Here is a 22,827-nt window from a genome sequence, read left to right on the forward strand (position 1 = left end):
TCAGGAATCTTACAGTCCAGTTGAGGGGAGAAACAAGTTCAATAACAGTTAATTCCTAAACTGTATTACAGACATGATAGCATGACGCAAACTAAATTCCCAGGAAAAGGACAAAAGCAATTAGCCTTCTTGGAGTAGCAAGCAATAATTTGAAGAATCGGAAGTTGAACTGGGCCTTGAAGAACAGAATTATGATTAGGGCAGTTTCAGGAGGGCAAGATGTCCCAGGAGGGAGGGGCATCCAGCATTGAGCATCTGCCCCCTGGTGGTCAGTGCGTGTCATAGCGACCAGTCGTTCTGCCGTTCGGTCGATTTGCATATTAGCCTTTCATTGGATAGGACTCTCTGGCTGGGCCCCTTAGGCCCGCTCCATGGGGACATCCTTAGCACTACCGTGGAGGTGGGAGAGGTTCCCGCCACTGCCGCTGCACTTGCCAGCCGTCAGCCTGGCTTCTGGCTGAACGGCGCTCCTCCTATGGGAGCACACTGACCACCAGGGGGCAGTTCCTGCGTTGAGCGTCTGTCCCCTGGTGGTCAGTGCGTGTCATAGCGACTGATCATTCCGCTGTTCGGTCGATTTGCATATTAGCCTTTCATTACGTAGGACTCCCTGGCTGGGCATCTGGCCCCTCCCCCCTGGGACATCTTGCCCTCCTGAAACTGCCCTAATCCTAATTCTGTTCTTCAAGGCCCAGTTCAACTTCCGATTCTTCACATTATCACTTGCTACTCCAAAAAAGCTAATTGCTTTTGTTCTTTCCCTGGAAATTTAGTTTGTGTCATGCTCACATGTCTGTAATACAGTTTAGGAATTGATTGTTATTAAACTTGTTTCTCCCCTCACCTGGACTGTAAGATTCCTGACAAGAAGTGTTTCTTCAGCAGCTTGTCTTTTTAAAAAGACTATGTTCTTACTGATTTTAGAGAGAGAGGAAGCGGGAGAGAAACCTCAGTCCTCATCCATCGGCTGCCTCCTGCACGCCCCCTCCTGTGGATCGAGCCTGCACCGTGGGCTTGAGCCCCGACCCGAATTCAAACCAACAACCTCTTGGTGCGTGGAATGATGCCCAAACAGCCTGGGCACACTGGCCAGGGCTACTTCTTCAGCTTCTAGTGAGATTCTCACTCCGCTGAATTCAGCACTAAGCACATGTTAGGTGCTTGCTAACTTTTTATTGATAAATCATAACTGAGAAAGTAAATGTCGTTATGGAGATTTAAAACCAGGGGTTTCTTGATCACCTGTTAGCTTCCTTTATTAATATACAGTAAATCAAGACCAGTCCTGAGCACAGTTATTTATTCTGAAACACAGCACGAGTGGGAAAAGGGGCAGTGGAGAGAGTCCCCAAATCAAGGTCAACACTGTTTGTTAACTTAGTAAAAGCTTGTCTTTCCTGACACAAATGACCTTTTTTTCTTTTCCTCATCACTTCTCGGCATCTCTCTCCAAACTCACCCCTTCCTTCAATTCCAAAGGAGCTGTTACCCCTAGAAAGTTTTCTGAGTATTTCCTTCGAGCTTGAGTTTCTGGGAAGGTCCTCCAAGCTTCAGAATTCGCCTTTTCTTTCTTCCCCACAAGAGTCCCTCGTCACAGTCAGCGGTGTAAGGAGGACAGAAGTCTGGCCAGATCAATTATTAAAACGAAACAGGGCTAGCCCTTCATTGTGTTACCCTTCCCAAGGGCTCAGAGAATTTACCTCTTCAATCCAAAGGTATGAATTTTTAACAGCAGAACGTAAAGGCGCGCGTTAGGAGAGCTAAAGCGATACCAGTGAGTGAGATTTGGTGTGAAAATAAGAGAAGTGTTGAGGAGATGATCTTAGGAGTGCCCCTAAAATCTCCCCTAAGCCCAATTGCACTGTAGATAATTCAGAGACACCACATGGAATAATCATAACCAACATTTATTGGGCACTTACTATGTGCCCAGCACTATTCCTACATGCAGTCAGTCATTTATTCCTCACACTACCCTGTGAGGGAGATGTTATCATTTCTCCACTTTATGGAAGAAAGGACTGAACCCTAGAGAGGTGGAGTCATTTTCCCACAGTCTCACAGCCCTCTGATGGCAGAGCTGGGACTCAAAGCCAGACAGTGTGATTGACAGCCCCTCTACCCAGAAAAGACTGTTAAACCCCGAGTGTTCCCTTGTGAGCATTCTTGGGAAATAGAAGAGCCAACTTCATGAGAAAAACCATCATCATCATCATCACAGCAAACGAGGTGTGGTCCCACTATGTGTAGGACACTGCATAAAATACTGAGAAGATAGAGAGGTATCTGACCCCACTACATGTCTTCTGAATGAACCTGATCCCTGACCCCTGCAGGTTGCCTCAAATACCACCACTTCCACGAAGCAGTTTCTGCTTACCTCACCCAACCCCCGAATAATGGATCTCCTCTGATTGCCATTTTACTCCTAGCCTCTGCTACTTATTTATTACTTTCCATCTTGTGTGTGGTTGTTTATATACATTGTCACAGAGGCGAGCTTCTGTACCTTGCCAGTCCTTTGCCTGGCTGACTCCTACGGATTCTTTAAGATTGCACGCAGGTCTTCTTGCATTTCCCAACTCTCCTGTCTGGATCAGATACCTCTCCTCTGTATGTCCAATCTCCTGGTGTTTATCCATATCGTAGCACATCTTATAAATGCTTATCTGTCAGCATTCCTATCTAGATAGATCCCACATCCAACAGCAGGGGACACGTCTTATGCTTATTAGAATCTTCGGCACTTTGCACAATACCTGGTACAAATAGGGCACTTACTGAACTTTTTTTTTTTTTAAATCCTCAACTGGGGAGAGAGAGAGAGAGAGAGAGAGCAATCATGTGAGAGAAAAACATCGATCAGTTGCTTCCTATACATGTCCTGACCGGGGATTGAACCTGCAACCTGGGTTTGTGCCCTGATAGGGAATTGAACCTGAAACGTTTTGGTGTATGGGAGGACTCTCCAACCAACTGAGCCACCCAACCAGGGCTGAATTCTTTTTGTGAATGAATGAATCGCCCATATAAGTTTGATTACACTTTGAGGACAAATTTGAATATCTGACTCATTTTTTATACTCCCCAAATGCTCTGCACATAGTAGTTGCTCAATAAATAGAGCAATGACAAAATGACTGCAGAGTACAAAGAAGTGTAAAGTCCTGCTCTCAAGATATAGGAGAAGACTGGGAACTATAATAAAAGGTAGATGATATTAAAAGTTTGCATATGTTCTAAAATTACTAGTTGTAAGCACTACTAAAATGAATATGAAAAAAAAATAACCTTTTTTTCTTTTGTTTCAAGTCGCTTATTTAGTAAAATACAGTCCAATATTCAACCCCAGGTCCAGGTGACTCTATATTGTTCCTGTTATAAAACATTGTTGAGATCTTAGGGTCGAGGGGCCCTCGTTGGGCCCAGAAGAGCCAGTGGGGCTTAAATAATTATAGAGGAATCGGCACTGAATGAACTATAGCTATGTACACAGGTCTTTAAGGAAGATCTCTCCGGAAAGAGCATGGAGGATTGACTGATGAGGGGAGAGACTGGGGACAGGAATGTCTATTTGGAGGCTATTACAAGAGTCTCAACTTGGGAGCAGAAAGTAAGAAATTGATTTAAGGATGAATGCATGGACACTGGTGAGAAGATACATAGACAGATGGAGACTTGGAGTCAGCATTACTCCAAAGCTTGGAGCCTAAGTGAAGGCCAATGAATTTAGAGGCAAGACTTCATTGTGAAAGATGCTGATTCTGTTTTGTGACATGTGAAGTTGACTCCCAGGTGGCAAGCTGAGTAGATAGAAATTCAGAATTTAAGCTGAAGAGAGGCCTGAGCTAGACCTGTTGATGTGTTGGTCATCTGCAGACAGGAGATGACTAAGGTTAATGAGAGAGAGATCCTAGGGAGAACTGGAGAGAGAGAAAGAAAAAAAAGAACCAATGTCTTTAAGGAAATAAAAATTACAAGACAAAAGGAAGAATTTAAGTCAATAAAGAAGATAGACCTCTAAGTATCGATCTGAAGGAAATGAAGTCACGATCTCAAAGAGATACAGTATCTGCATTCCCATGTTCATTGCAACATTATTTATAATAGCCAAAATTCAGGTGATGGAACTTCAACTGAACTTTAGTACTTTTTAGTTCATAGCAGCATCCTATATAATAAAAGGCTAATATGCAAATTGTCCCATGGGCAGGAGTTAGATGTGCACTGACCACCAGGGGGCGGCAGGGAACATGGTGGGTGGCAGTGCAGGCGCTGCCGGCCCATGGGCCCCAATGAGAACAGGACCGTGGTGGGATGGTGGAGCAGGTGAGCAGGCGGCACCAGGCCAAGGCGGTGTGAGCGGGGACCCCGATTGCCCTGCTGGTCACCCCACAGATGGTGACTGGTGGTGGAGGTGGCAGGGGGGTGGGGCCAGCAAGTAGGAGGCGCCAGGCCAAGGTGGGTGCGAGTGGAGGTCCCCGATTCCCCCACCGGTTACACCAAAGATGGCGACTGGCAGTGGCAGCAGGGCTTGGGGCTGGCGAGGTTTGGGGCTGGCAAGTGGGTGTGAGCGGAGGGCCCCCAATCACCCCACTGGTTGTCCCACAGATCGGCCCTGATTGCCAGCCAGGCCTAGGGACCCTACCTGTGCACAAATATGGGCCTCTAGTCTCTATGTATAAAAGGCTAATATGCTAAGTGTCCAACCATCTGACCAGTCGCTATGACACGCACTGACCACCAGGGCGCAGACACTCAACACAGGAGCTACCATGACATGCCCTGGCCATTTACAGAGAAGCGGCACCATGGACCTGGTGCCCACAAAGCAACACTCGGATTCCCCCAAGTGGGACACAGGCCCCCACCACCACCTGGAGCAACACCCCACTAAATCGCAGCCAATGTTGCCGAGACCCCATGGCTCAAAATGCGGCCCACAGCCCAGCCCGGAAATGGTGGCTGTGGGCACCAGGTAATAACGTCACGTAGCAGCATCCGGCTTCCTCTCCCTAGTGACTAGCCTCCTTGCAGTTTCTTCAGCCCAGGAACATGACTTGCTTTATAGCCAGGTGCAAACATTTTACACTGTAACCAAATGTCTGTGAAGCGTTTTCCCGTGCCTCATCTCATTTGATCCTCACAGAAGTCCTGGAGTAGATAGATAGGAAACTCAGTGGAATCCTATTTTCTTTCCATTAGCTGGAAAACGGAGATTTAGAAAGCTTAGAAACTTGACCCTAATTTTCTTTCAGTGTGCACAAATCCGTGCACCAGGCCACTAGTTATTTATAATAGCCAAGACAGGTAAACAACCTAAGTGTCAATCAACAGATGAATGGATAAAGAAAATGTGGGGTGTCCATGGTAGAATATTATTCAGCCATACAAAAAAGAAGGAAATCCTAACACTGGCAATAACATGAATGAAACTTGAGGGCATTATGCTAAGTGAAATACGTCAGATATAGAAAGACAAATTCTATGTGATCTTACTTACATGTAAAAATATTTAAAAGAATTACAGAAACAGAGAACAGATTGGTGGTTATCAGAAGCAGGGGGTACAGGGTGGGGGGAAATGGGTGAAGGTGTCCAAAAAGTACAAACTTCTACTTACAAGATGCGTAGCTCCGGGGATATAATATTCAGTGTGGTGACTAGTCAACAATACTGTATTATATATTTGAAAGTTGCTAAGAGAGTAGATTTTAAAAGTTCTCATCACAAACACACACACACAAAATATCTATGTGAGGTAATGTTAATTAAACTAGGGTAATCATTTCACAATGTATACATATATCAAATTACATTATTTGCCTTAAATTTATACAATGTCATATATCAATACAATTGGTGGGAGGAAGAAGACAAAATCAGAATATCATCCTACCTTGGAATTCAAACTACAAGCGGTTCAGAAAGAAACGGATATTCACTGGGTGGATTTGGCGGTTAGGTTTGGCCATGTTGGAGAGAGCACGGTTGGGTTATGACAGAGCAGGAAAATGAATTGCAGTGGCAGAGAATGTAGGTTACCCTCTGGATAGATTGGGAATAAAAGGGAATGGGGAAAGAACATTGGCGTAAGAAAGATTTTACTGAAGATACTAAAGCAAAGAAAGGGTAAGTAAATGGAAGAGAAATAGCTGAGCAAAACCCTTCAGAGGTGAAATGAGATGATAAGGCTGGTCTTCCAATGTAGATATAGTGGACAAAATTGGAGTAAATGCTGTGGGAAATGATGTAGGAGGCAATGAGAATACAACCCAGGAAAAATAAAATAGGTCTATCTATCCGCAGGGCAAAACTTTTAGAAAAATGTCTAGGAGAAGAAAATAAAATGAAGTAGCAGAAGGACACAGAATTATTGTTGGGGAAAAGGTGAAGAATAAGAAATTAAATAGTGAATTAGTGGAAATTAAGAGGAAAATGGGCATGGGGCTATACTGACAAGGACAGATATGAAGATCTGGCATGAAGATCAAGAGATTGGGGGAGAAATGATTAGAGCACATGGAACACCCAGGTAGTTTCTTGCTAAGTTGTGAGGGACTGTGGTTAAATGGGAAAACGGGGTGGGATCAGCATTTATATCTTAGTCATGTAGGGCTCAGAAAATTGCAGACTTAATGTCACATAACTTTACTTTTAGAAAACAGACAATGAAAGTAGGAAGCACAACCGTGTAGGTCTGAGTGTGAAAATAAAGGGGAAAGATTGGTGGTACCTTCATAAGGGATCTCTCAGAACTTTCAGCTATGGTGTCACCAATTTCCAAACTGTGGAAAGCAGCTACGTGGTGACACAGATCAAGACCCAAACTCACGTCATAGTGCCAATGGTCCCCGGTGGAGCTGCCGGAAGAAGGGAGGTGGGAATATTGATTTCTTCCTTCCAAAAGAGACACTTTGCCCTAAATTTTCCCAGCAGGAATAAAGCTCTGGGACTCCCCATTCACTTAAATGGGTTGGTGAAAGCTAGGCTAGGGAGACGTTTCTCCTTTATGGGTACCCTAAAAAAGAAATCACCTCCTGTCTTTTCCCAGCACTGGGCAGTAGCACTATTTGAGTCAAGGTACTATTCCATTTCAACCCTTCATTTTCAGTCATAAATACCTCTCCTGATATAGTCCTTTGGGGTTGAAGTTCACCGGGTTCGGCTTGGACAATGAGTAGATGAATTGGTAAGAAACAGCATAAGCAGCCAGAAGCTGACCAAACTGGGGGGGGGGGGAGGGGGGGAGGGTTTGAGCAAGGCAAGAGTGTGTTAGGGCCTCTTACCACCCTCGCACCAGCTGGCTGAGTGGGCTCACCCTTTCTGAGTTTCAATTTCATCATTCCTAAGGTAGAACTTCATGCTCTCGGACAACCACAAGTATTGTTAGGAATGAACAATCCTTGGAAGTTAGAACTGTGCTGTAGTGTGTTGGATTTAAATTGTAATCCCTAAAAACGGCCGTAATCTTGACAAATCATTAAACTTCTGTCTTAGAATTCTTATCTGTAAATTGAAGGGGTTCCTTCTAACCCTAAAACTTAGGTACAGTATAGGTTTATCAAGAGCTAAGGGAACAAAATCATTTTGAAAGTGGAGTTTACAGGTGAAATAGACTAGAGGCAAACTTAAATAACATGTGCTGAAGAACTAAGAGGCTATTCTTATATCATCCATGTTTGATGAGTGCTTATTATCATTATGAGAAGCAAATTTCAGAAAGCAAAAATATAAAACTGCCTGGCCAGAGTGGCTCAGTGGTTGAGCATCGACCCATGAACCAGGAGGTCATGGTTCGATTCCCAGTCTGGGTACAAGCTGGGTTGCCGGCTCGAACCCCAGTAGGGGGCATGCAGGAGGCAGCCGATCAATTATTCTCTCTCATCATTGATATTTCTATCTTTCTCTCCCTCTCCTTTCCTCTCTTCGAAATCAATAAAAACATTTTAAAAATTTCAGGTCTCTTTATTGTTAAAGCCTTCATTTTTTTTATTGATTAAGGCCGTGGTCGGCAAACTGCGACTCGGGAGCCACATGTGGCTCTTTGGCCCCTTGAGTGTGGCTCTTCCACAAAATACCACAGCCTGGGCGAGTCTATTTTGAAGAGGTGGTGTTAGAAGAAGCTTAAGTTTAAAAAATTTAGCTCTCAAAAGAAATTTCAATCGTTGTACTGTTAATATTTGGCTCTGTTGACTAATGAGTTTGCCTGCCACTGGATTAAGGTATTACAAATGTGTCCTTATCCCCCCATTGCTCCCCCACCCTTCGCTCATGCCCTCACCCCCATAGTGTCTGTGTCCGATGGTTAGGCTTATACGCATGCATACAAGTCCTTTGGTTGATCTCTCCCCCTACCCCCACCCTCCCCTGCCTTCCCTCTGAGGTTTGAACATCTGATGGATGCTTCTCTGTCTCTGGATCTGTTTTTGTTCATCAATTTATATTGTTCATTATATTTCACAAATGAGTGAGATCATGTGATATTTATTTTTCTCTGACTGGCTTATTTTGCTTAGCATAATGCTCTCCAGTTCCATCCATGCTTTTACGAATGGTAGGAGTTCCTTCCTTTTTTCAGCAGCGTAGTATTCCATTGTGTAGATGTACAACAGTTTTCTAATCTACTCATCTGCTGATGGGCACTTAGGCTGTTTCCAAATCTTAGCTATGGTGAATTGTGCTGCTATGAACATAGGGGTACATATATCCTTTCTGAATGGTGTTTCTGATTTCTTGGGATATATTCCTAGAAGTGGGATCACTGGGTCAAATGGGAGTTCCATTTTTAGTTTTTTGAGGAAACGCCACACTGTTCTCCACAGTGGCTGCATCAGTCTGCATTCCCACCAGCATTGTACTAGGGTTCCCTTTTCTCCACATCCTTGCCAGCACGTGTCATTGGTTGATTTGTTGATGATAGCATTCTGACAGGTGTGAGATGGTATCTCATTGTCATTTTGATTTGCATCTCTCGATTTTGAGCATGTTTTCATGTCTCTTGGCCTTCCTTCTGTCCTCTTTCGAAAAGTATCTATTTAGGTCCGTTGCCCATTTTTTGATTGGGTTGTTTATCTTCCTTTTCATAAGTTTTATGAGTTCCCTGTAGATGTTGGAGATTAAACCTTTATCAGTGATAACATTGGCAAATATGTTCTCCCATGCAGTGGGATTTCTTGTTTTGTTGATTGCTGTGCAGAAGCTTTTATTTTGATGTAGTCCCATTTGTTTATTTTCTCTTTAGTTTCCATTGCCCTAGGAGCTGTATCGGTGAAGATATTGCTTCAGCATATGTCTGAGATTTTGCTGCCTGTGAATTCCTCTAAGATTTTTATGGTTTCCCGTCTTACATTTAAGTCCTTTATCCATTTTGAGTTTATTTTTGTGTATGGTGTAAGTTGGTGGTCTAGTTCCTTTTTTGTTGTTGTTGTTGCATGTATCTGTCCAATTTTCCCAACACCATTTATTGAAGAGACTGTCTTGACTCCATTGTATGCTCTTGCCTCCTTTGTCAAATATTAATTGAGCATAGTGGTTTGGGTCGATTTCTGGGTTCTCTATTCTATTCCATTGGTCTATATGTCTGTTCTTGTGCCAGTACCAGGCTGTTTTGAGAACAGTGGCTTTGTAATACAGCTTGATATCTGGTATTGTCATCCTTCCTACTTTGTTCTTCTTTCTCAGGATTGCTGCAGCTCTTTGGGGTCTTTTTTTATTCCAGATGAATTTTTGGAGAGTTTGTTCTAGGTCTGTGAAATATGCCGTTGGTATTTTAATGGGGATTGCATTGAATCTGTAGATTGCTTTGGGTAGTATGGACATTTTAATGATGTTGATTCTACCAATCCATGAACATGGTATGTTCTTCCATCTGTTTATGTCTTCCTCTATCTCTTTTTTCAGTGTCCTGTAGTTTTCTGAGTACAGGTCTTTTACCTCCTTAGTTAAGTTTATTCCTAGGTATCTTAATTTTTTTTGGTGAAATGGTAAATGGAATTGTTTTTTTAATCTCTCTTTCTGTAACTTCATTTTTTTAAAAATCCTCACCTGAGGACATGCTTAGAGAGAGGAAGGGAGAGAGACAGAAAGAGAAACATCAATGTGTATGCTCCTTGCCTGGGGATCAAACCCACAACCAGGTCTGTGCCCTGACCGGGAATCACACAGCAACCTTTTGGTGCTTGGGAGGATGCTCAACCGAGCCGCTCCCGCCTGGCAAAAGCCTTCATTTCTTTAAAACAGTTTTATCATTTGGATTAAAAATGATTTATCTTATAATTTCTAGAGTAGCAGAAACAGTTTGAAGCTTTTTATTTGTAGGATTCTTTAAAAAATGATTTCCATATTTTCCATTAGTATTTTTGTATGTACAGTACGCTTGATCCTTAAACAGCAAAATAGAATTCTTTCTCAAATGTAAATGTAATGAAATTGGAAAATTCAAAGGACAAACATTTTAGTAAAATTGATAAATATTTGATAAAATAATTCATATTTTAGAACACACTTCAATTTCATGAACAATGTAGCTAAATTATCATTTATATATATCAAAAATATATATTTGATATTATTGCCCTTTTACCATAGTGCTTCACATTTTTTTAAAAATTATTTTTATTGATTTTAGAGAGGAAGGGAGAGGGAGAGAGATAGAAACATCAATTATGAGAGAGAATCATTGATCAGCTGCCTCCTGCACGCCCCCAACTGGGGATCGAGCCTGCAACCCAGGCACGTGCCCTTGGCTGGAATTGAACCTGGGACCCTTCAGTCCACAGGCCGACGCTCTATCCACTGAGCCAAACTTGCTAGGGCCATAGTGCTTCACATTTAATATTCATTTACATTTTTCTTCCGGCTCAGTACATAATTTTGAACTTTGACACATATATAGTGGAGTGAGGTTGCAATGCCTAGTAAAATGGTTAAGATGTTTTGCATGGGTATTATTGTTATAATGAGCTCGTTTTTGAGTTTTTTGAGTAAAGGTGATCTGATCTAAAATACCCAGCCCAGAGCTTATTTTAGCAGTGTTGTTTTCTTATAGCCACAGTCTAGGAATCCCTTCTTTCCACCTACATTAGCAATCCCAATGTTTCTTGGCTTTAGTTGTCTTTTCATATCCTGACTTTTTCCTTCCACCTTCTTTTACAGAGGTTTCTTACCTATGTTACACTAAATGTTTTACTGCCAAAAATTGACCCAAAAAAAGCATTTTTATTTTTAATTTTTAATATATTTTATTGATTTTTTTAACAGAGAAGAAGGAAGAGGGATAGAGAGTTAGAAACATCGATGAGAGAGAAACATCAATCTGCTGCCTCCTGCACACCCCCAACTGGGGATGTGCCTGCAACCAAGGTACATGCCCTTGACCGGAATCGAACCTGGGACCCTTGAGTCCGCAGGCCGACGCTCTATCCACTGAGCCAAACCGGTTAGGGCAAAGCATTTTTATTTTAATTACTTCCTATTTGGAATCCTTCAGTTGATCTTAGATTTATATTGTTTACACCTCCTACTGTGTTTTTGTCTGCATTTATGTCCTCAGTCATAATGGAAGACAGAGAAGATCTTGCTATGGAAAAAGTTTTTGAGAAGATCAAAGCTAGGGAGACATTTCATAGATACTTATTTGACCAGTTAAAGAGTTTTAAATGGCTTCCAAAGCTTTTTATCATTTAGGGCTCTCCTGTATCATCCTTTACAGCCAGTACCATTCGTTAAAAGATTGCTGGGAGGAAGACTTCCTGTTTTATACACAGGGAAACTGACACAGAAATAAGTAGCCTGGTTAAAACCATGGTGACAGAGCAAAACCAGAAGAAGATTTATCTCCTTCCCTCGGCCATGTTGCCTCCATCTATCTTCGGGGAGCACAGGCAAGTACATTGTAAGACAGTCTTCACTTAGCTGATTCCAAAAAGCCAGTGCACAGAGTTGCAGAAACATCTTACATGAGACTCTCCCAACACAGAGGTTAACAACAGCTTCGGGGGAGGGCTGCGGAGCAGATGGGTCTGTAATAACGGTGGGTGACGGCAGCAACAAGGGCCACAAAGATGAAACAGTAGCCAGACCGGGCTTTATGCACCATGATGCTGTCATTTTTCCTGCTGAGAAAAAGTGCAGTCTAATGGGTTACCTTCTCGCTTCACAAGGGGCAGTGCGGGGATGCCCGGGCTTTGAGCTCTCCAGAACAGAGGCCTTCCGAAAAATCTGGGGAGCGATACTGCGATTAAAAGGCGGTAGTGCAGCGATTGGAGGGTTTGAGCAGAAGGTCCCCTATGGGCACGCGGTAGCGATGCGTGAGCGAGGCTGGGCCGGGCGGGATATGGGGGACCCCGCAGGAGCCACCTGCAGGACCCCGGCGGGAATCTGCTTGAAGGGGGTGGAGGAGAGTGCACCCCTTGAAGGGGCCCGCTCCCCAGGAGGAGAGAAAGCCAGCACAGCAAAGGCAGTGCAGAGATTGAGGGGTGACAAGTAGGGACCAGAGAGGGGACGGGGAAGGGTGACATTGCATCCTGGAGGTGTGAGGGGGCAGCCTTGAGAGGACAGCGGGCGGCAGGCAAGCGTGAGGAAGAGACCTCTTTCAGTTTCTTCCAATTGGTTTCTGTCAAAGATGGCCAAATTCCACGCTGCCCTTCCCCCTCCCGCCTTTCCAGTCCCCTAGGTTTGCTCTCAGTGCTGCGGGCGGCGGGCGGGGGTTCCGGGTGAGTGTGTGCGAGGGAGGAAGGTGCGGGAAAGAAGAGGCCCCCTCCCTGGCCGCACCTCCCACCCCGCCGGCCCTGGGGAAGGTTCTTTTAGTTAAGAAAGGGCTCTGCCGCTTTAAGGTGGGGAGTAGGCGTCACCGCTGGCTGTTGACTTACTGGGGAGGGAATCAGTGGGCGTGGCCATGCAAAGCAGGAGGTGGTGCCAGCGGTGGGCGGTCCCCTAGTAAAATAGTGGGCGAGGGGCGGGACCACGTGGTGGGCGGGGCGAGAGGCGGGGCCTCTCCGGGGAGGCGGGGGAGGGGAAGAGGAGCGGTCGGGTTGGTACCATCGCGCGCGTGCCGGGAGGGGACGAGTGACATTCCCTTAGATGGGGGCGGGCCTTCCTGGCGGCTCGGCGGGGCTGAGGCGGGGAGGGGCGGCCCCTTCCCTCTCCGGCGGGACGTCGCGGCCGGGGGGAGGGGCCCTGCTCCGCTCGCGTCCGAGGCGGGGCGGGCGGTGCATTTCGTGGCGCGGAGCGGCCGGGGGAGGGCCGAGGGGAGGGAAGGGGCGGGACCGGGAGGGGAGCCGGAAAGGGGGAGGCGCCGGCGGACAATGGAGCCTATGTGTGTCTGCGGGAGTGGGACGGCGCCGCCGCCGCCGGGGGGAGACGCTGCGCCGCTGCTGGCCCCGGCCCCGGCCCCCCGGGGCTGAGAGCCGCCCGGGCCGCAGCCCCCGCCCTGCCCGCTCCGCTCCCCTCCCCTCCCCCACTCCCGTTCGGGGGTAAGTGGCACCTCGGGGGGAGGAGGGGTGGGAAGGACCGGAGTCCCGGGGGGGGGGGGGTCGGGGAGCCGGTCCGTGTCCGCGTGTTTTGAGCCGGTTTGGGGGCAGGGGCAGCCACGGCCGCGGAAAGCCGCGGGCGGGGGAGGGGAGAGAAAAGGCGGGGGGCGAGGTTGCAGATTTAGTGAGTTGAGTGGAGAAATCTGGGTGGGGAGGTGGGGGCGTCCTCTGCCCTGAGCTCGCCGCGCGGTGGGGAGAGACGGAGGCATCTTGATTTTTGAGGTTTGTCCCAAGCGGTGCTTGGAGAGGCTGAGTGGGATGGGACGGTCCTGGGGTCCTGGGATGAAGGGGCAGGAGGGGGAGATGGAGAACTAAACCAGGGAATTCTGGTTGAGTCTGGTTGGGTCTGTAAGCCCCCGAGGGTGGATAGAGCGCTCAGGGGACTTGGCAGGCCGGGGACTTGTTGAAGGGTGTGGAAAGTGAAAGCTAAGGAAACCGAGTACTAGAGGCTCCAGCAGGTGAGGTGACGTGTGGGTCAGTGAGTCATGGTGGGGGTCGTGGACACACCAGTGATTTCCAAAGTGGAGCCCCAGTCATGGACCTTTGAAAGTTGCAAAGACTATTAAGATGTCAGTGGTCAGTGTTGGGGAGCCTGGTGAAATGGAGATGGATATCCTTAGGAAAACAACAGCAGGTTGTGATGTTCAGAGGGAAGCGCGGAGGCCTGCGATGGTGCTGCTGGGGGCCTGCGTGAAGGCTCCCAGGCCTGAAGGAGGAGGCCTGAAGTCTGTTCTCCAGGAGCCCTGGTGGGTGATGGAGAGGGGTGGCTTCCAGTCTAAATGGTAGCCCATGTGGGGACTCAGAAGTCATTGGACAAGGTAGAGCAATGGACAGCTATCTCTTGGTGGCGAGAGACTCTGAGGTGGGAATGTTAGACTTTGGTTCAGGCAAAGGTGGGTAGATCCCTGCCAGTGACTGTAGTGGGAAATGATTGAGTGGCTATGTAAAGAGTTACATTTGATGGATGGCATGTGGTCGAGTATTTAACATTTGATATATTCAAGAATTAAGTGTTCATTCTTAGGCCAGAGAGTTGGACGCCTGCATTGTGATGAATCAGATTTAGCAGGTGGGAAGGATAAGTAGTGAAATAATGGAGAGATGGGGTGGTGGGGGGAGAGATTGGTGGGTTAAGAACCTTTGATAGTCCTGTTGATTTTTTTTTTGACTGGATACTATTAATTTGGGAAGTTTTAGCAAGACATTAATGTTAGTGTAAATAATGTTATGGTCCTACTATAAATTTAAGAAAGACCTCCTTCCTAACTATTGAAAAAGACCTCCTTCCACCCTATTAAAGACAGATGGATTAATAAAAGAAGGGAACGCTTAGATGGCATAAGGATGCTTTGAGGAATGAGAATTCTATATTAGCTGGTGGTGTGGATAAGAAGGGAAAATGTAATGCAAAGCTGAAACAGTTGGCATGGCATCCATTGCTTTAGGACCTGGGATCTAATGGCATTAAGCCATTGGAATATTACTTTGTGGCAACAGTTTTGAATGTAAGATGATAATAGTTCCATAAGATATGGTAGGTAGATAAACGGTGATTGACTATAAGATGAAGGAACAATCTTCATACTCTTCTCTTCATATAAGGCAATTTGTATGTAATTTGGATTCTGAGCTAAGGATTCCTGACCTGGATTCTTAGATGACTAGCACAAGTGAACAAGTACTTATGTGCATTGGAATTTATTCTATGGGCTATTTCCCCCTCGCCTTCAGGAGTTGCCTGCGCCTTCGAATCAAAAGCAAATGCTCTCCGGCGGGGCGGGGCGGGGGGGGGGGAGTACAGAGGTTTCACAAGCATTATAATCAGCCACGTATTTGATCGCTGTGACTTGGTACAGTGGTTATAGTAATCAGGAAGCTGGCTCTCCCATTGGCTTCTGTGTGACTTGGAACACATCTCACTTATTCTCCGGTTTTCCCATTTATGATGTGGTGATACCCCTGCCCAGACCACTCCTAACGCATTGCTGTGCTTAACAAGTTAGTGCCTGTCTGCAAAGTGCTCTGAGCACCTCTGGGAATGGGAGATTATGTATTATGTTGCTCTCTCTCAGCCTTCTTCCCACCTCTCAAAAAAACGGTCTCAGGAACAGACCAAATTCAGCTTTTGTAGCAGTTATTAGCACACTTGATTAAGGAACAAAACAGAGTAGCTTATACATCTATCTTGTTCTCTTTGTCTGGGTTTTGTTTTTTATTAGTTTTCCCCTTTCGGTGGCAAGGCAGAAATAGTGATGACAGTTGTAGAAGTGTACGCAAAGGTCCCGTGGAGAGCGGAATAGACGCTCAGTGAGAGCTGGCTAACCTTAGGCTGATGCCAGCCCTAAATCTGTGTGACCTTGGACCTGTTTCTTGGCTCCTGGTGCCTTAATTGTCTTCAAATATGAGAGAATGCTGGTGGGATGGCTCACCTGTCTGTCTGCCTTGGTGACTACGATGTTAGGGCTTATAGAAACTTCATTTGCTCTGGATCAGGGGTTCTTAACATCTATGTCCCATGTATCTCTTGGCAATCTAATGAATCGTTAGGACCCCTTCTGAGAATCATGTTTTTTTAAATGCCTAAGCAGAATTACAAATGACACGGAAACAGTAAAATGTTAAACAATTGTGGTAGTCGTTTATATGCTTCTTTATGACGCATTAAATAGCAAAAAGCAGCTACAGGTCTAAAATACCGTAATTTTGAAATAGTGGTAAGTGTAAATGCTCCGTGGCATATCTGCAGGGGCTGTATGTGCTGTGAAAGTGTCTTTGTGGTTTCTCAGTGTCACAGTCACAGGATTGCTGATGCTACCGCCGGTTGTCACCTATGTTCACAATTGAGGGCAGTGCTAACTGTTACTCAGCGGTTAGTTACTGTGAAGATGGAAGTTTCCCCAGCAAGTTCAGTTGCCCCTCCTCCCCCTCCTAGTCTCTCCACAGACCCCTTGGGAGGCAGTAGATCCTAGAGTAAGAATCCCTGCTGTAGACCAACCAATTTTCGAAAATCACATTTCAAATTATCTTATGGCCACTTGCATTTTAAGCTTCGCACTATTTTCTCAGCATCTCCGCCATGCTAAGAACAAGGGCATAGAGAAGATATAAAATAAAAGGCCATTTTGCAACCAGTGGTGACTATTCTTGGTTGTGGAGAAAGTGAAAAACAGTGATTAGAAAGTGAGGCTTTTGTGACTGGTGGATTCTGCTGTTTCTAAACTTCCCAAGTCTTCGCGGGGATGGATGTGGGCTGCAGTGCTGCAGCTTACATTGTGAGTTTTAGTGGTTTTGCCTTCCTCCCCATTTTTGACCTAGACCTAATCATTTTCTTCCAAAGATTGTTTTGGCTTCAGCGCCTTGGGGAATGGGTGGTCCTCTTTGAAACTGGTGTGAATTGGGATATGAACTTTTCCATTCTTCCCATCCCTGTAGGCCTGAATGTGGGACTAACTGGCCTCACTCCGCTTTGACCTAAAACTTCTTACCTGTGTGGGAAGCAGAGCTCATTCTTGGGAAGCTCCCGGGTCCCGATGTAGAAGAGGAAGCGGCTTGGACATCTTGAAGGTAAAGAGCCTGGTGATGCGCCCATCACGCCTGGGCTTTAATCTCCGTGGCTTGTACTGTTGTGTCCTTTCCTGCAGGGTCTCTTGTAAGTAAAAACTGCATTGGTTTGTTTATTATTGTAGCAGTCCTCAAGGCAGGGGCACGAGGTTAAATGTCAGTCAGAACTGCCGGTGCAGTGACCTCATACTTCTCTGTGAGCAGGGACTGCTGCAGCAATGCGCCTCATCGGAGGGGGGCGAGGGGGCAGGGGAGTTAAAGCAGGTGTTTGTCCTGTTGCCACTGGTTGGTGTGACTCTGAGGCCGGGGAGCACTGCAAAGCCCCAAGCTCATTAGGGCTCCACCCGCATTGGTTGAGTTTCTGCTGGGTGCTGGGGGCTGAGGATGAACCCCCTTTCTGGGGCTCCCTGCCTGCACATGGCAGGGACACCGTTTATCAGTGTGTGACAGTGTGTGAGCATTACACTGTGGGCCACGGAGGACGTGCCTGGGGGAGTGGGGAATCAAAGAAAATTTCAAGGAAAATAGGAACATTTGTGCTGAAATGTTACCTTGGGTAGCTGTTATTCTAAACAATGGTAGATGAAAGTTATTCATTTATTTATTTTTATTATCATTTTTATTTTTTGTTCATCCTCACCTGAGGATATTTCCATTGCTTTTTAGAGAGAGTGGAGGGAGGGGAAGAGAAAGAGAGGGAGAGCGAAAGTGATCAAGCAAGAAAGAAAGAGAGAGAGGAAGAAAAAGAAATGTCCATGTGAGAGAGACACATTGACTGGTTGCCTCCCACACATGCCCCTACTGGGGGCGGGGAGCCTGCCCACAACCTAGGTATGTGCCCTTGACCGTGCCCTTGACCGAGAATCAAATCCAAGACCCTTTGGTACTTGGGCTGACACTCTAACCATTTAGCAACACTGGCCAGGGCTGAAATTTCATTTTGAATGCTTAAATTTTGTCAAAACGCTTTAGCTTGATACACATTTTTATTTGCTTGCTTAAAGTTTGTTAGCTTCAAGGACGATAGATGTACGTTTTCCCCCCTGTGAGTTTGAGGACAAACGTTAGTATTTTGTTTGCACCAAGGTTTTCTGTACATGCCCATAGTATAGTTTTCTTTTTGCCACACGCTGGAAAGCTTGGTTCTTCCGATTGTGTACTGTTTCTGAGAAGAAGCCTTTTAGCAGTTGGCGTGCCAGAAGTTAAGGAGCGAGGCCTGTTAGTCCTGCATTCTAAGTTTGATACTATGCCTTTTATGGAGCAATGATCATAGCCTAGAAAAGTTTGTTAAACAGGACATAGTTGTAATAAATTTGACTTCTTAGAGCAGAAAAGTGGGAAAGGATCATGGGAAAAGTTGAAACTGGAATCTTAGCCGTGATTCTGGCCTGAGTCCGGTTAATTTGTGAATTTACTTATGACTTGTGGCAACCTGTAGGGTCTCTTTTAAAGTTTCCTAAATAATTTGGCCTTAGGACACTCTGGAACTTAGTTCTTCCTTGTAGCTTGAAAACTATACATTGTGGGCTAAGGGGGCTTATTGTTACACTTCTGATTTGTAAGGACGCTTGTTGGACATTGTTCCTCTTGACGAGAGCCTCCGTGTTCTATGGATTTACCAGCTCAATTCAGTATGACACTGTGCACACAGTAGGCACTCAGTCAGAGGGAGTCATGTGGTCCGCATTCAGCCCCCTCCCCCCCAAAGCGTCTGGAAATGTATTTCCTTGCTGAGTGCTTGCCCAGTGGAGTTACAGCTGGGAGTAGGGAGGAGCGGTGAATGGTATTCACTTTGTGAATTCAAGAGCATATCTTGAATTTTGTCTCTCTCACCTTTACAGTCAGCTTTCGGTTCTCTGTACTAATAAGGAATGTGCAGAAGCAGAAATGGTGTGTTTTTTTCCTACTAAGCTCCCAGAAATTTAAAAAGAAGAGCAATCAGTTTAACTTGTCCTTAGTATTTCTCCAGTCTCTGGGAATAAAATGTGCAGTTGGGAAGGAGGGAGAGTCACAGGCTTGGAAATATCTACTGATTAGACAGGATACCCTTCGTACTCACTCTGTTCACATGGGAGATGACAACTTCTTCTTAAACTAATATTCTGGAATAAATAGGAAACCTGTCCTTCTCTTAAGATATTCAGGAACAAAGTCATATTGTTGATTTAAAAAATCCACTTAGGAGTTGTTCTTTACCTTTTCCTTGTCCAGGTGAGGTCACCTCTGAGCCAGGGGCTCCTGGGCTCCGCTGACTTCTCACTTCCAGGATGAGCTCTGCAGAATCGTGACCCTGGGGGTTGGGTGAGTAGCCTGGTGGACGATGCCTCCAGAAAGCGCGCCTGGCTTAGACAGTGGGGGTGGGGGGGGGGGTGCGGCTCCCATTTTATTCAACAGCTATTTTCCGAGCAAATGCCATGTGCCGGACACTATGGTGAATGCTCGGAATATAGGGATGAACATACCAGTCTTGGTCCCTGCCTTCACGGAGCCTGGTGAGAGAGATGAATGTTGCACCGATGAGCACGTCGTTACAAAACACGGAAAGTGTTGTGAAGGTGAAACAAGATGCGATAAAAAGTGGGAAATGGAGGACATCGTGGAGATTAGTGGCATTCAGGTGTCCTTCCTCTCTGAAGAAGAAACACAGGCTGAGACTCAGTCATTCGGCAAAAGTATTCAGACTTAGGTTTGGGTTGGAGTAAGGGAGAAAGGTGTCAGGAATGACTCCCAAATTACGGGCATGCGCTGGATGGATGAAGGTGCCATTTAGTAAAATGTGGAAGACTGAAGGGAAATGTTTTTGGGAGACGGGATAGAGAGAAGAAGAATTCTTTGATCTTGTTAGGTGTGAGGCATTGAGGTGGTGTCAGGTTGGCAGTTGTGTCTGTAAGTCTGCAGATGGAGAAGTAAAATGGGGTGGTTGGCATGGAGAGAATGAGAAAAGGACCCATGTTAGAGTCCGAGGAACTCTAAATTGTAGAGATTGGGGGGAGGGATCAGCGATTGGAGGGCTGGGGTGGTGGGAGGAAAGCTAAGGAATGTGGTGTTCTGGAAACGAAGAGAGTCTCCTGGTCTGTGAAACAGGCATCGCAGTGGCCCGGCCTTCGGGAGGCTGGAGAGCAGGTGTGCGTGGACAGTGCTGAGGAGAGAGCTTCAGGAAGGAAGTGATCAACTGGCAGGTTCCAAGATGGAGGAAGATGAGGTTAGAAAAGTGGCCCGTGGTGACCTTAGCAAAAATAGTGGTTTCTGTGACCTGTGGGTAGAAGTTGGTTTAAAATGGTTAAAGGGTGAATGGCAGGTAAGGGAGTAAGTGAAAGCTGTGTCCTGTCGGCTCTCTGGAGCACCTTGGCTCTGAAGGAGAAGAGGATGCTAGGGCTGGGTTTTGTTTTGCTTTATTATTATTTTTAATCTGGAAGAGGCTATAACATGTCTGAGCGCTGATGGGAAATATTCAGGAGATGTGGGAGATAGAGGTCATGGCCAGAGGAGAGAGTGAGAGCACTCAGTAAACTGAGAGGGGGAGGTGGGGGGGCAGGCCGCCTGTGGGGGGGTGACGTTTGGGGAAGAGGGGACTCCTTTGTTTCAGTAATAGAGAAGAAAGAGGGAGCGGGTGGTGAAGTAAACAGGTTGGAGATAAGGTGGTGAGGACTTCCTGCCTGGAGACCTCTCTTCTCCCTATGAAGTCCTGGGCAAGACCGTGCACTAGAAGGGGGAGGGAGGGAGGAAAGTGAGAGCTGGGGCTGGGGATGGAGAAGGTAGGGAGTGATGTTAAGCAAGTGAGCTTTCTAGAGAATGGGGGTCGTCCTAGGAGGTCGTCCCCAGCGCTGAGGGGCGCCCCCTGCACACAGCGGGCTAACCGATGCTGTGTTGTGCCGCTCAGCGCTTTATGTGGACCAGCTCGCCTTGTCCCCCAAGTCCCTGCTTTGACAGGCATTCCATGGTGGCTGGCTGAACGCCAGCTCTGCCTCTTATTAGGCTATGACCCAACTTCCGGGGGCAACTCCCTCAACATTTCAGAGCCTCAGTGTCCCCATCTCTAAGGAGGGGAGCAGTGGTCCCTGCCTTCTGGGGTGGTTGTGAATGAGTGACAGTGCTTAGAAGAGTGACTGACACATAGTAAATGTTTTAAGTGTTATATAAGAAGAAGAGAGGGAAACATTGTATATATAGATCTAAGGAGTTAGGAGATGTGTTTTGGGGGAAACACTCTCTCTCTGGCTATACTTAGCCACTCTGTAGAAGATCTTTTCCAGTCCTTAGAAGTAAACAGTTGAGTATAACGTGCAAAGTGCAAACGTAGGAGCTGAAGAGCCTAGTTTTATTCTTCGGAGCCATATGACAAGATGCTTGGCGGATTCTGCTCAGTGGTGGAAGTGTCAGGAAGGCTGGAGCTGGGTGACTTATTTCCGCCCGCCCCCCTGGATTAGGGGTGCAAACACCTGGGATTTCCCCGGCTGGGTGACCCCACCTGCTTGTTTCAGCCTCTGTGCTGTCCGCCCAGCCATAAAGTAATGGCAAGGAGGTGACTTAGAGCAAAGAGCTCGATCAGCAAGCACCTGCTGGCGACCGAGAAGCCGTTCACACCCGTGTGCTCTGTCCATTCGTCTGTAAAATGCCTGTTGACCAGGTTGGACTAAATTGTGAGAATGAGAAGCTGTATGGAGAAGCACTTTGAAAATAATAGTGTTCTATGTTCACAGTATCATTAGAAATAATCTTTGCTAGCAGCTCGTCAGAAATGCTTGACATATTGCGGTGACTTGGTATCTGGAATATGTTTTGAGGTCCTTTGGGGGAAGATGACAACACAGATGCCAGGTGTTTCTGTCGCGAATAAGTCACCGAGGGTTCAGCCACCCTGTATACAGAGAAGTATATAAACCAACAGGGCTTTAAAGCAAGGTTCTTGTCTTCAAAGAACATGGTGTGTAAGGGGGAGGCAATATACACATAAGACTGTTCAGTAGGACTGATTGAGGGCTGGGATTCGTGGTGCAGACAGAAGGCAGCAGGAGAAATCACAGGAAGGGACTGTATAGGTGGTAACAGCTTTTCTTTTCCTAAATGTTTCCTGATGGCTTTCTCCATGCACGATGCATTCGCTGCTTCTGTTTTACCAGTGACTCCTGATGTTTAGTGAGAAGTTACAAAATGGTTTACGACTGTGTATGTCAAACTTGACAACCACAATCAATTTTATAGTCTAAACGGGGAAAAAGAAAAAGCTGAAGGTGGTGTGGGATAAAAATACAACTTTACCTATAATGAAGACCAACATGTTTTGGAGCTGCTTTCCCCTAAGGTTGACACAGAAATATTCCATAGCATTTTATTCTAGTTCTTCTTCCTGACTTCATGTAAAAAGCAAAGAATGTAATCGTGGGCCTCAGAACTTCCATAAGTTCCTTTCGGTGTCGCGGGTACAATAGCTGGGACTCTTGCACATTCTAAACGACAAAGTAGACATTTCCCACTTGACAGCGATCATTCTCAGCGCCCAAACTGGAGCATCACTAACTCCCAGTTTCAGTCCCTTCCCGAGTCCCCACAGTGCACGAGGCTGTAACACCTGAGCTGCTGCTAACTCCCTTGGGTTCCTGAGCCACGAACCTGTGTCTCATAATGTCCTCCTTCTGTCGCCTCCCCCATCGGTGACATATCAGAAAGTGGGGAGGGAGGCGAAGCAGCAGTGGTTGCACAGACACCCTACTTTTCCTAACTGAAGGGCTTTCTC

At 46.2% G+C, this 22,827-nt stretch overlaps 1 protein-coding gene across 3 annotated transcripts in view; it reads left to right on the top strand.

Moving 5' to 3' along the window:
• The window catches only part of LOC308237726 (uncharacterized protein), a gene marked incomplete at its 3' end in the record, with an annotated part of 80,256 nt that overhangs the window by 56,364 nt on the left and 1,065 nt on the right, over nucleotides 1-22,827 (top strand). Inside the window, exons 1-3 of one of the 3 annotated variants that reach the window (XM_080648724.1) lie at nucleotides 13,383-13,475; nucleotides 16,965-17,096; nucleotides 19,305-19,394. Of the gene's footprint in view, nucleotides 1-13,382; nucleotides 13,476-16,670; nucleotides 16,805-16,964; nucleotides 17,097-19,304; nucleotides 19,395-22,827 lie in introns of those variants that run through there. The other 2 variants (XM_080648723.1, XM_080648722.1) reach the window with 2 other exon arrangements.

This window comes from Plecotus auritus, assembly GCF_963455305.1.
Source record: "Plecotus auritus genome assembly, chromosome: 12".
NCBI lineage: Eukaryota > Metazoa > Chordata > Mammalia > Chiroptera > Vespertilionidae > Plecotus > Plecotus auritus.